General features: G+C 36.1%; 1 protein-coding gene across 1 annotated transcript in view; it reads right to left on the reverse strand.

The window, feature by feature from the left end:
• Positions 1 to 6282, reverse strand: part of LOC109397745 (nardilysin) — a 63946-nt gene extending 57664 nt beyond the window's left edge. The window contains exon 1 of the mRNA XM_062859268.1: positions 6073 to 6282. The gene's annotated coding sequence lies outside the window, so the exon portion shown is untranslated. The remainder of the gene's footprint in view (positions 1 to 6072) is intronic.
• Between the last annotated feature and the right edge of the window lie 7424 nt (positions 6283 to 13706).

Below are 13706 nucleotides of genomic sequence, written 5' to 3' on the forward strand. Positions count from 1 at the left end.
ATACTATTCCTTTTTATGTGAGAAACCATTTTTTCATATCAAAAGATCATATTTTGTCTCGACTAACTTTCAATTAGGCCCTAAAAAATGGAACACAAGCAAATAAAAAAATATGACACGGAAACGGCTTGTTCGATCGGAAAGGTGTCTTCAGCAAAGTTGTAGAATAATATATTGCGACTCTCAGAAAAATACACATTGAAAAATTTATTTAGTTTTTCTTCAGAAAAAACTGAATTTTGTTACTAAAAATCAAATATCTCAAAAAGCTATTTTTTTACCTTCGTGTTTTTTGTGAGAATAAAGTTCATTCTATTAGCTATCATCTCTAAAATTTTTATAGTGGTAAAAAATGTACAAAAAAGTTATGGCACTTTGATCATTTTTGGTTGCGTATTTTTTTTAGAGTGCATGACGAATTTCCCGCAAACTAGATTTTGGGGTAGGCAGCACCTTCTCAGATTTCAATGGAATTGTGTAGGGATGAAGACTATGTACTTTAAAACAACGTTGCATACTTTGTTGTTTTTGACCATTTTTTTATACCAATGTAACCTAAAAATAACATGACCTACAAAAAAGTGTGGTATGTGTGACTTTAAGGAATTTGTGTGAACTTTCAAGTAAAAGATTGAAATATTGAAAAAACGATCACGCTAAAAAAAGTTAAAAAATAAATAAGTCAATTTGGAATACATGCCCATTTGCGAAATTAAATTAATCCTATTTCGGAGAATCAAACCCCACACCAACCGTTAAGAATAGAATTCAAAATGGATCAAAGTAATAAAATTGCTATTATCTGAATCCAACCCAATACAAAATGTTTGTTTTTGAGACAAACCAACTTTTGGGTATTTTTATACGTGAATTTTCACATATTAATATTGAACATAGCTTTATTTGTTTCAATTATAAATCTATCCAATACAAAGAATATAATTTAGGATTCTCTTTTGAACCAGAACACCAGATCTGTTACACAGAAATTCAGAATATCAACCAGAAGTCGAATTTCAACTTAAAAGTTTACTTATTCATAGGAGAATAAAATAAATACTTTGCATTAGATAGACTTGTGAATCAAACATATGAAGCTACACTACCCGCCATAAATATGGAATCGCGTATTGCAACACTCATACTGAATATTGCAGCACCCAAAAAAGTTTGGCATCACCCTAAAATGTGAATATTTCAGGTCGTTGAGGTACAAATCACTTATGACCCCCTAATTCTCTTTCAAAATGCAACTCGTACCCACAACCTAATTGGTTCTAGGTTTACACTATTTTTCCTCCTTATTTTTGGTGATGCCAAACTTTTTGGGTGCTGCAATACTGAGTATTGCAACGATTCCATATTATTGGCGGGTAGTGTATGTTTAATTTAATATATAAAAATATCTGTAAAAAACGCCCTGGATAAAAACATTTTTTTCTACCGGAGAGAAACACGCAAAATGATGACATGAAGTATTTGTTGTTAGGAACCGTCCATTAAAGATGTAGCATTTTAGGGGAAGTTTATGATATTGCTAGGAGCCTTCTATTAGATATGGGAGAATATACTTTAAGAGGGGAGGAGCTGTCAAAAATTTTCCACTTATGCTACCGTGATTTCGAATGCAGCGATATGGTCAAACTCAAACATTACAGAATCCTTGAAAAGGTCCAATAAGGACCGAAACGTCGAGTTAAGAAAACATATAGTTGTTTTTGATTGACCAAATTAGACTGAAATGCCAATTAAAGATATCATCCAACGTACAGTCGATCACCCAAAGAAAGCCAAACTCAAAACAATAAAACAAGTACGACCACGATTCTCATCATTCAACGAGTTTGAAACTTTTACTACAAATCATTTTATAGCAATAGATAAATATAATTTAAAATAAAAAATCAATAATTTTGCTTTCGGGATGAAATTGATCAGTAAATGAAATACCTTTGCATGTGCCAAAAATATGTTTTCCACCCGAATTAACCACCCCAGTATGCGAAATGCTACGCAAAACTTTTACGAGTTTTCTCAATTTTTAATTATTCAAGTTTTAAATTTAGTAAATTTTATGAAACGCCTTGCACTTTTCATACTGAAAAAGTGATTACTTCCGGAAAAGTGCAATTTTATGTATAAATTCGAATATTTATAAAATTTTTGATGATGAAATCGTGTTTAGCAAATACTTGGCAGCTAAAAGCATCCATTCGTATATTCATTACATGTGCGATACAGTCACGGTAACAAAATTTTGAAAGGGTGCCAAACACGTAATTACGGAAAATATTTAATTTAATACAGAAATATGTGACTAACTGACTGTAAAACATGTAACTCATCATTCAATAATCCTTTAGGGGCTGTCCATTAATTACGTAAGGGTTTATGGGGGGAGGGGGGGTTTGAGAAATCTTACGCGCCATACAAAAATATTTGGGTTCTCATACAAAAAATCTTACAAGGGGGGGGGGGGTGGTGGTGGTGTCAAAAAATCGTAAAAACGCCCTTACGTAATAAATGGACAGCCCCTTAGATGATGGTCATTTTATTCAAATTGTTTTAAGTTTAAAGCAATATTTTTAACAAATTAAAATGACCCTCACGTCGATCAATTTCACCCCACTGATCAATTTCACCCGAAATCACGGTACCTCAAAAATGCTTTTCTTCAAAAGTGCCTATCTTGCGATATATATATTGCCATATATGGCAAAATTTTCAATAATAACAAAAATGTCAAGTTTTGCAAATTGAAATAATTTTTCTTATTTGCATTTTTTTTTTGACTTTTAAAGCTTACTGACATTTTTCAATGTTATAAAAGTTCACATGATTATCTAAAAGTCACCCATACATAACTTTTTTGAAGGTAATGTAATTTTTAAGTTATATTGAGTAAAAAACGGTCTAATACTTTAGCCCTTTTCAAATATTAGTCTAGATAAATAAAAAAAACAACGTATGCCATCTTGCTTTAAAATACATAGTCTTTAAACCTAAGAAATTCTATCGGATTCTGAGACAGTTTTGCCAAACCCCTACGGCGAGTTTGCGTGAATTCGTCATACACTCTAAAAAATACACAACTGAAAATGTTCAAAGTGCCATAACTTTTTTGTACATTTTTTTTATCATTATGAAATTTCTACAGATGGTAGCTAACAGAATGAACTTTATTCTCACAAAATATCACGAAGGTAAAAAAATAGCTTTTTGAGATATTTAATTTTTAGTAACAAAATTCAGTTTTTTCGGAACAAAAACTAAATATTTTTTCAATGTGTATTTTTCTGAGAGCCACCATTTATTAATCTACAACTTTGCCGAAGACAATTTTCCGATCAAACAAGCAGTTTCAGAGATAGGTAAATCCAACGGAAGCTAACGATCCCTCCGCATCTGGTGGCAGGAATGAGAAACCTATGAAAAGAGAGGCTCCGCCAAAATTTGCCATTACGCAGCATAGGCAAACTGCACTTTTTTCACATTTTCATATCGAATTCCGCATCGTAGAGAAACAAACGAGCACTTTTTGAAAAGAAAATCTTATTCTCTTTCAGATGCGCTTAGATCCGGTAGGTACTTACGAACAACTTATGTGATAAATTTGAGGAGCTCTTGCTATGCCTCCGGCGGGCAATCTTCCGGATTTTTTGTTAGCTGGCAAATCCGGTGTCTGTCGGCGTGGGCATCAAGAATCAAAAATGCAAAATTAAAAAAAAAGTGGATTTTTTTCGTGCTGCTTCGTGGAAAGCCTCAGGTAGTAGAGGTCCTGACTTATGCAGTTGCAAAAGACTGGCTAAATCAAATAAAAAATGCCAACAAATTTTAAAAATAGTTCAAAATTGCATGAGTTGCTGGAAAGATAGTTACAGTGCTTCCAAAAAGAACAGTGACAACATAGGAGTTAATCATAAACCACATAGATTTTCCAGTAGACAGTAATTTGATGTTCTATAAAAAATAAATTCAAGGGATCTTTTAAGCACTACTTCATGTTTCACATTTTCAATTCGTATATTCATATACACAAGTGCTCTTTTTGCATTTGTGGTAGTTGAGCGTCATCAAGTAGGCTAAGGACAGGATTCAGTGGACTTCTAGTTCAACTGTCAGGAAGCGAAGCACGCAACCCACCACAAATGGCTGACGAGGATGGGATCTTGGAGAATACTGAAGAACGTTAATCGAATCGAAGATGAAGAAAACGAAGATGCTTTGGACGAAAATGTGAAGGACAGCCAAACAGTTCCGCCCGCTTCAAATAGAAAGCCGTTTCCCTCAGCAAAGTTCAATCCTAAGGAAAACCCCACAATAATGCAGCCAGTATGACAAGGCCCTCGCAACGTACTCAGTTTGCAAGCTCCACCAGTTGGCCCGCACGGGAATTCATCCGTACAAGTCTACCTGCTGAGACAAGATTCACACGAAGCTGCAAATTCACATCCAGCTGGTCCCAATAAAGTCCCTCATGGACAACCTCGGGTTGGTCTGGTGAGGGCATCACACAATAAAGTCCCTCACGGACAACCTCGGGTTGGTCGGTGAGGGCATCACACAATAAAGTCCCTCACGGACAACCTCGGGTTGGTCTGGTGAGGGCACCACACAATAAAGTCCCTCACGGACAACCTCGGGTTGGTCCGGTGAGGGCACCACACAATAAAGTCCCTCACGAACAACCTCGGGTTGGTCGGTGAGGGTACGACATAAAGAAGCCCTTTGAGCTAAAAGATTCGGCCATTTCAATTCATACTAGCTGCTGTCCTGGCAAGAGGCCTGCACGAATGCAATTATGTAGATCCGTTAACCCGTTCTCGAGCCAAATCCTAAAACGCAACCACCATTTTATATAGATACAAAAATTCATTCAATTATAAAGAAAAGGAGATGTGGTAGTTGAGCGTCATCAAGTAGGCTAAGGACAGGATTCAGTGGACTTCTAGTTCAACTGTCAGGAAGCGAAGCACGCAACCCACCACAGCATTATATTAGGTATAGGTACATAGTCGATAGTTTATAACAACACATCGGTTCTTGACCGCAGTACGGAGCTGAGAGGAAAAAAGTGCATTTTTTACGATATCGGTCAAAAAAAAAACTTAGCACTGAAAATAGGTTTTTTGAACAAATCTTAAACACAAAACATGTTTGAGGGCGAAGGGGGGGGGGGGGGGGGGGGGGGGGCGGGTGTTTCAACAAAGTGTGACGACCCATACAAAAATTTCAGATGCCTCATACAAAAAGTGTGACATATGGGGGAGAGGGGGTTGAAAATGGACGATTTTTGCGTGACGTATTTTTTTTAAATAAGAAATTTACTAAAATTCAAATATTTTGCGTTGCAGTCCACGATTTTTTTTAATCTTTTTGCATAAATAGAATGCTGAATATAGGTAATATGTTTTGATCATCTGAGAATTTTGGCATCAAATTAGTGTGATTCGAAATCCAAAAAAATAATGAAGATTTGTATTTTTTTCAGTAAAAAAAAAATCAATTAAAAAATATTTCTCAACGTACATTTGAAACATTAGATGTTTTAGATGCTAGCCAGTTACAGTAAAAAATTCAGCTCAATATGAGCATTGGTTACGGTAATAGAGATGTATGAATTGAGCAACTTTGCTTAAACATAGAACAAAAATCGATTTCAAATTGACAGCCTTGTATGAAAACTCGTCAAAATCGTCTTGAATTACCACTACCACTACCCACCACTTATCAGCACTAAGGAAGCATTTACTGTAGCTATAATTTTTTTGCCCAAGACCAGAATATTTTGAGAAAACAAACATAGAACCGTTTGGTATGATGGTCATTTGGCATAATCAAATTGCACCCGGTAAGCGTCCATTATGCCATGATTGTTAGGCCAAATGTACTTATGCCAAGTGACCTTATGTCAAACGATCTTATCAAGAAATTGTGTTTTATACATGGCAACTGAGGTCTTGTAACAACGCATTGCCATACCAGAAATTAAACCTCCGACAACTACCCTCTGACCTATAAAGCTGAAACAATATTTCAAAGAATCTCAAGATAAACAGTCAGAACACTTACCGCTGCCTAAGTGATAAACTCCCACAATACTTGAAAGGCAAATAAATACACAATAGTACCTAAACAATCAGGTACTTAATCTATTGCTTATTAGATTTACAGTAGGATTCACAGAAATTGTTGCAAACTAGAAATGCAGAAAAGTAGCAATCGGCACGTAAAAAACACCAACAGCACGAACACGCAACGTGCATGGAGCGACGAAAGTAAACTTGTTGTGAAAATAACGAAACAGAAAATGTCAAAACCATCTTTTTTTTTAATAAAAAGGGATATGCAATTACACCGCTAAAAGAAGTACCGAAACATCATGGATGCGTACTTGATCCCGATGCAGGCAAAATGTTTTTCCCGAATATTTTAGGCTGATTCTACCGGGTGGGGGTTGCGCGTACAGCGTGTGTAGTGCGAGTCGAAGAAATGTTTAATCTGTTTCAAGGAATGATAACTCGAAATCACCTAATTAAAACCCTTTATTAGAATTTTTTCGCTGTTCCATGAACTATAACTAACAATTTTTGCGTTGAAACATTTGTCGAGGATTTTTGGTGAACATTCCCGCAAAAATTCATTAGCATTACCGTCTTAGTTCTTCGTTAGAAACAAATATTCTCATCAGATTTTTGTCATACTTTTCATTTATTGTCGTAAAATATCCTTGAAAGTTGCTTTCGCTTTCTTAAATTACCATAAATCGTTCTATATTTTGCCAAAATTTTGACAAAAAGCAGGGGGAAAGACACTTTCTTTGCTAACCGGAAAATCCTCTGGGATAATTGAATTTTGTCGATACCTGGAATTATTCCTAAGAACCATGAAAATACCTGGAATAATCAGGGAATTTTATTTTCATTGACCAGTTTACCAAGGTGCTCGCACGGTACCCGATGAGAGAGTTGCAAACTTGTGTGGGTACCTACGTAATTTTAATATTTTCCTGCAAATATAGTTTTTCCACAGGTTTTTCTAAGTCCATTTACGGTTACCCGAACAAAAATCATCTAGTTCTTAGAAAAAATACCTATATATTTCAGGCCAAACATTTCCATAGGTCCTAAGTTCAAATGAGAGGCTCTCTTTAAGTCTCCTCTCTTTCGATCATAACACGCTTGTATTTATAAATTTTGATTTACTTCTTGCGTCGGAAGGTAGATTAAACAATCCTTTTCCGATCTATACATCACAAATGGTCAAAATGTTCACTGTGACATCGTAATAATTTAAAGAGAATCGGAACAAAGAGAGCCTCTCTTTTGCAGATTGGACCTTTAGATATGTTTGTCGCCATTTCATATCGCTGCGTTTGTCTAATCTTTACGCATGTGCAGCTTAGTTAAATAGCAAAAAAAACAGAGAAACAGTGTTTTTGTTGGAGAAAAAATAAGTTTTCTGTTAGCTGACCCATCAAGTACTACACTGAACGGCGGCATGCGGTGAAAATTACTATTCTGAGGGTCAATTTAAATGCACAACGCCACTAAATTTGTGCAGACTGAATTTCGTTTTAATTCAACAGAATTATGTTTTCAATTTTACCATGGACTCGATTTTCAATTAAAAAAAGTTTCTGTTGGCAACCGGATTCGAACCAAGAATCTTGACTTCACCAGGCTCGCACGCTACCACTCAGCTATCGAACCGGTTGATGTGAGAAGAAACAAAACGCACACAAAAAGCGTTGGTGGGTCGATGATTATGTTTTGCCATGGTAAATTTAAAAACATTTGTGTGCTTGTCATTACTGCAAGGCTCCTTTCAGTGTAGGGTAGGGCGGGGCAAGATGAGCACCCTAAGGATCACGTTTAGTTTATAGATAGTAGAGTAAACATAGATCCGTGTTGATGAATCCATTGTATCCAAACGAACTGTCAAAATGAAAATTACTACTTACACGCTTGAAACATTTTAGTCAGCGGTGTCCACGGATCTATGTTTATTCTACTATCTATAGTTTAGTTTATTGAAAGTTAACACAATTTTTCAAAGTAGCTCTCGGTAGTTCTTTTCTATATCATGTTTTCTATCACCCATAAACATGGGAGGGTTCAAAATTCACAATAAGGATGATTTATTTGACTAAACAAAAAATATGTTTTATGGTCAGTTCGAACATGCTACGGGGCAAAACGAGCACCCTTACGGGGCAAGAAGAGCACTTAATAGAAAGCAATCAGTGAAGTACTAGATTGAAAGTAGTGAGCTGGATTTTTGTATGGTGCGATGATCAATTCTCCGTTTCTGCAATGAAATGGTGTAAACAGCGTGGGTTATATGATTTCTTACTTAATTTGATGCTGTTTTAGCAAAACTTTGGGTAGCTGTGTTGCTGTATTATTTATTTCATGCAACTTCAACAACACAGTTACCCAAAGTTTTGCTCATACAGCATCAAATTAGGCAAGAAATCATATAACCCACGCTGTTTACACCATTTCATTGCAGAAACGGAGAATTGATCATCTCACCATACTAAAATCCAGCTCACTACTTTCAATCTAGTACTTCACTGATTGCTTCCTATTAAAATCCCAATATTTTAACACTAAATTGGCTATACAGTGATTGATATAGTGAACCTTGTTTATAGCTATGGTATCACGTTTTAAAATTATCATTTTTTTTTCGATTATTGAAAAAAGTGCGGTTTTATAATACTTTATACAAAATGACCCGAAAAACAATAAACGATTATTAAGTTGCTTATATTTAGGAATTTACGCAATCAAATAGTTGCAGAGGTTACGGAAACCTATGTTCAGCACTATTGAGTATATTACAATAATTTCAAAATATTTTCTATATTCCCCTGATGGGGAATAATGGGTGCTCATCTTGCCCCACTATAGGTAAATAACTAAAATTGAATAAATTTCAATGTTTGTTTTTAGAAAATATTTTCTAATGTAAATTAAAATGCTTTGCTGTAAGCTAGTAATGTTGGCTGATAACCAGAATTATGGTAAAAACTTGATTCTGACATAAAAACCTTATTTCATTCTGATGATTTCTTATAAGAAAATTCTAAAAATCCATGCTATTGACTAATTTGACGATATTTTTTAATAGGAAGCAATCAGTGAAGTACTAGATTGAAAGTAGTGAGCTGGATTTTTGTATGGTGAGATGATCAGTTCTCCATTTCTGTAATGAAATGGTCCAAACAGCGTGGGTTATATGATTTCTTGACTAATTTGATGCTATTTGAGCAAAAGTTTGGGTAACTGTGATGTTGTATTATTTATTTCTTGCAATTTCAAAAACACAGTTACCCAAAGTTTTGCTCAAACAGCATCAAATTAGGCAAGAAACCATATAACCCACGCTGTTTGCACCATTTCATTGCAGAAATGGAGAACTGATCATCTCACCATACAAAAATCCAGCTCACTACTTTCAATCTAGTACTTCACTGATTGCGTCCTATTCCTTCATTATGAAGTACTTTTTATCAGGTTTACAAGTAGGATGAACATTATTCTAACGGATTATGAAGTTGTTTGGGCAAAATTCATCATAAAAGTAGTAAAACGAAGGGGTGCTCATCTTGCCACGGGTGGCCTTCTTGCCCCGTCCTACCCTACATTACGGTACTCATTAGTGTTGAAAAGTGGTACTTTCCAGCACTCTTGCCAGCATACACATTTTGTTCCCTACAGCGTCTTCCGTGGATACAGCTGCCGCTCCTAAATCCACTGAGGAGCTCGAGTCCAAATCAGGACAATGTAGATTCTGATTTAGACTGCAAAGCAGGTGTACAGTACAGGCAGGTACTGAAACTACTTTTGATCTTGCCCATGCCGTTGATTGACGACGACGTGAGTTTGAAAATGAGTGACACCTTGCAAAAATAACGTTGGCGCGCATGAAAGCTCGCACGTGCTTCCCCTGGCATTATTTCTTCAGTTCAGAACCGAATTAGCGACATTTTTTTCTTTTTACTTCCGCTGGTTTTGCCTTACGTTAAACACAATGTCGGAAGTGACGCGCTGTATTGTACACAGTACTTTACACTAAATTATTGTTTTATACGACTTTTTTACTAGGAACCAGCAATCGCGTAAAAAACAGAATTTAGTGTAGACAGCGCGTCACTTTCGACATTGTGTTTAACGTAAGGCAAAAGCATCGGAAGTAAAAGAAAAAATGTCACTAATTCAGTTTTAAACTGAAAACATATTACAGTAGACGTTCGATAACTGCAACATGTTTACGTTTCACTTAGCGAACAAAATTCACTAACTGCAACGTCAGACAGGCGTCAACAACCCATCAATTGACGTGAAATGAACGCAAAGGTCGTTGAACTGTTCATTTGGGCTAACATGGCGAACCGTTTTGACGGATAGCGGTGCGATAACTGCAAATTTGTTGCACTTACCGGACTTGCAGTTAAAAAGCATTGCAGTTAAACCGTTTACACCGAACGAACGGTTACTGTATACATATTTGTGTGGCTTGAAATGATTATAGGTACACCAAGGTCTTTTTTTTTACGCGGGGAATACGTCTTACGTACCGCCGTGTAAAAAACGTATTAATTTGAGAAATCTCAAAATATTTTCACCTTCTTGGGTCTTTAGTTAGCCTAGTGGTTAAGACCAAGGATGTTTTCGATCACTTGGAAACCGTTTGACTCATTTGTCCATAACTTATTTCAGAAGCATAATAATGAAATGTGGTGTTCGGCAAACTTGTAGATTAGTGTTTTCCTATAATTATCACCAAGAACGCCATATTCAAACTCTTATGTATACGCTGTGAAAGCGCTAGTACCACCTACTCATACCAAACGGTCGAAGAATTCGATCGTTTAGTATGAGTAGGTGGTACTAACAGTTTTACGCCGTAAATATTAGTTAGAATATTGCGTCCTTGGTGATAATTGTAGGAAAAACAATAATCTACAAGTTTGACGAACACCACATTTTAATATTATGCTTCTGAACTGAGTTGTAGACATAAATTAATTTAATGAATCAAATGATTGCAAGGTGATCGAAAACATCCTTAGTTAAAGCTATGGATCGCCAATCCGGAGACGATGGGATCGATTCCTGTTCCGGTCGGGAACATTTTCACGACACCCTGGGCATAGTGTATCATTGTAGTTGCCTCACTATATACAAATCCATGCAATGGCAGGCAAAGAAAGCCCTTCTATTAATAACTATGGAAATGCTCAAAGAACACAGAGACACAGGCCAAGTGGGGGAAATGTAGAGCCATAAAGAAGAAGTTCTCACCTTCAGATACCCGAGGACTGTTGTAGAGAGTTAAAGCGGAAAGGGAGGGGGTAGTAGTAACGGTTTATTCTAGGGATTAGTGGGGAAGGGGTCAAGGGATGAGTTATAGGGAGCAGAGTGCATACTGGTTCCAAGGAAGATTTCAAAGGATATTTTGGGATGTTAGGGACTGTTAAGAGTAGACGAACGAAGTGCAGGATTAAAGAGACTGTCAAAACCCCACAGGTTCATGGAGCATGGTGGTGTAGAGAAAGATGTTCTAGGACACCCAAGAACTTTCGCAAGTAAAAAAAATAGTTAGTTACATTATCTTCAGCCAGAGGCCGCACAGACTGAACATTACTAACATTAGGGGACATTCATTCAATTACGTCACGCAAAAATTGCCCATTTTCAACCCCCACAAGGGGAGTGTGTCACACTTTTTTGTATGAGACCTCTGAAATTTTTGAATGGGTCGTCACACAGCAGCAAACTCCCACGAGTAAAGGCTTTAAGATCTACAAGCGTTATCAATGGTATGTTGTCACGTTACTGATGCAGTTTAACGTCCTACACTGCCGTGAATCGCAAGTCAGTCCCATATGTAAAAAGTAGGCATTGAGAAAATGGACTCTGAAAGTTTCAAAATCGATTTCTATAAAACTTCAAAAAATCACCATGAAACGAAAACATCTGCGTTCATTATGAAACTTTCACAAACTTTTCGAAATGTGAGAACATTACTGTAAAAAATATAGAGTAAAGTGGGGCAAAAGTTCGAGTGGGGCAAAAGTTTTTTTTTGAAGTTTTCGACTCAATTCAAATTATTACTTTCGAGTGTCAAGGTTGTTCGAAGCCTTTTTGAAAAAGAGTCTTTCACTTCAAAAATTATGAAAATTAATCAATATTTCGAAAAGTTATGACAAAATATTGGTTTTTGATCATAAAATTGTAATATGCGATGATCCTTCCAACGCATGGAATGGAATTGTAATGAAATCGAATTCAATATTTTATTTTGGGGCGTAACTAGGTATATTTTGAAGAAGCTTTAGCATGTATAACTTTTTGCAAAAAAGATTTGGAAGTCATATTTTACACATAGTGGGGCAAAAGTTCGAATTGTGGGGCAAGAGTTCGAGTCATGTGGCAACTTTAGGTAAAAACCTAAAATTTGGCAAAATGTACATATTATCTCTAAAAATGATGGAATTAGTGAGAAAATTCGATCAAAGTTGAGAACAAATGTTGTTTTATCTTAATTTGACGGAAAACTACTAATTTTTGGTGTAGTAAATTTAACCCTGATTTGGGTAAAATCCAAATCGATCTTTAAAGTGTATTCCAGTTCCAACATCAAATATTAATTAGTTTTAGGTATTTCTATTACCAAAGTATCAGAAAAGTGTGCTACGGTTAGCGAAATTCCACAAACACAAGATTCGAACTTTTGCCCCAGTGGTGGGGCAAGAGTTCGAATAAGACACACACATAAAAAAAGTGTTGTAACTCAAAATTGAAAAGACATTTGGCGTAACTATGTTCAGCAAAATTTTAGCTGATGGATGGTAGAATCACCACACGGTATTCATTTATTTTTATCTGCTTCGATTTTTTGAGAAAAATTGAATTTTCAACTAAGGTCGAACTTTTGCCCCACCTTACTCTAAAACTGGCTAAAACCTTGTTTGGTTTTGTACTGGAGGGTATAAAAGTTCATGATGGGACTGACTTGCGATTACTTTTTGTTATGGGACAATCTGACTTGGTGTTGTTTTTCAATTTTACTGAACAAACTATATATTTTTATCCACGTAGCTGAAAGATCATCCGAAGAAAGGTCGAAAACAATCATTAACTCCATTTTGACCAAATTGCATATGGGACTGACTTGCGATTCACGGCAGTACAGGTCCATTGAGCATTGCGCTGAAGAGAATTCGTTTCCAAAGATATGCTAGGTCTTCTATGAACTTCCGCGAGTAAGGCCTTAAGGGAACGTCCATAAATTACGTCACGTTAAAATTGACAATTTTCAATTTGATATTGGTTAATCAACCGCATCGGTAGTTTTTGACATATTTAAAATAATGCCTAATGGTTGGCTACAGTATTCGGCTTATAGAGTAGTCAATTTGACTAGAGAAGATGCGGATGATTCAAAGAGCAATACCTACCTGTAACATCTTAACCTTCGACCTGTAAAAAAGCATTCATAACATACTGCATTTTGAAGCATCGAACGTAGCAGCATATGCATGTCATCATCATTATCATCGTTTTCATTGGCAGGCGCAGGCATTGTTGCTGAAAAGCATGAAGAAATATACCAAGGATGGATGGATGAGAAAAGTAGAGTCATATGACGAGAAAATTTGGAGAACATTAGCGCTTCAGACTTTAGGCAGC

This window comes from Aedes albopictus, chromosome 3 (assembly GCF_035046485.1).
Source record: "Aedes albopictus strain Foshan chromosome 3, AalbF5, whole genome shotgun sequence".
Taxonomy (NCBI): Eukaryota; Metazoa; Arthropoda; class Insecta; order Diptera; family Culicidae; genus Aedes; species Aedes albopictus.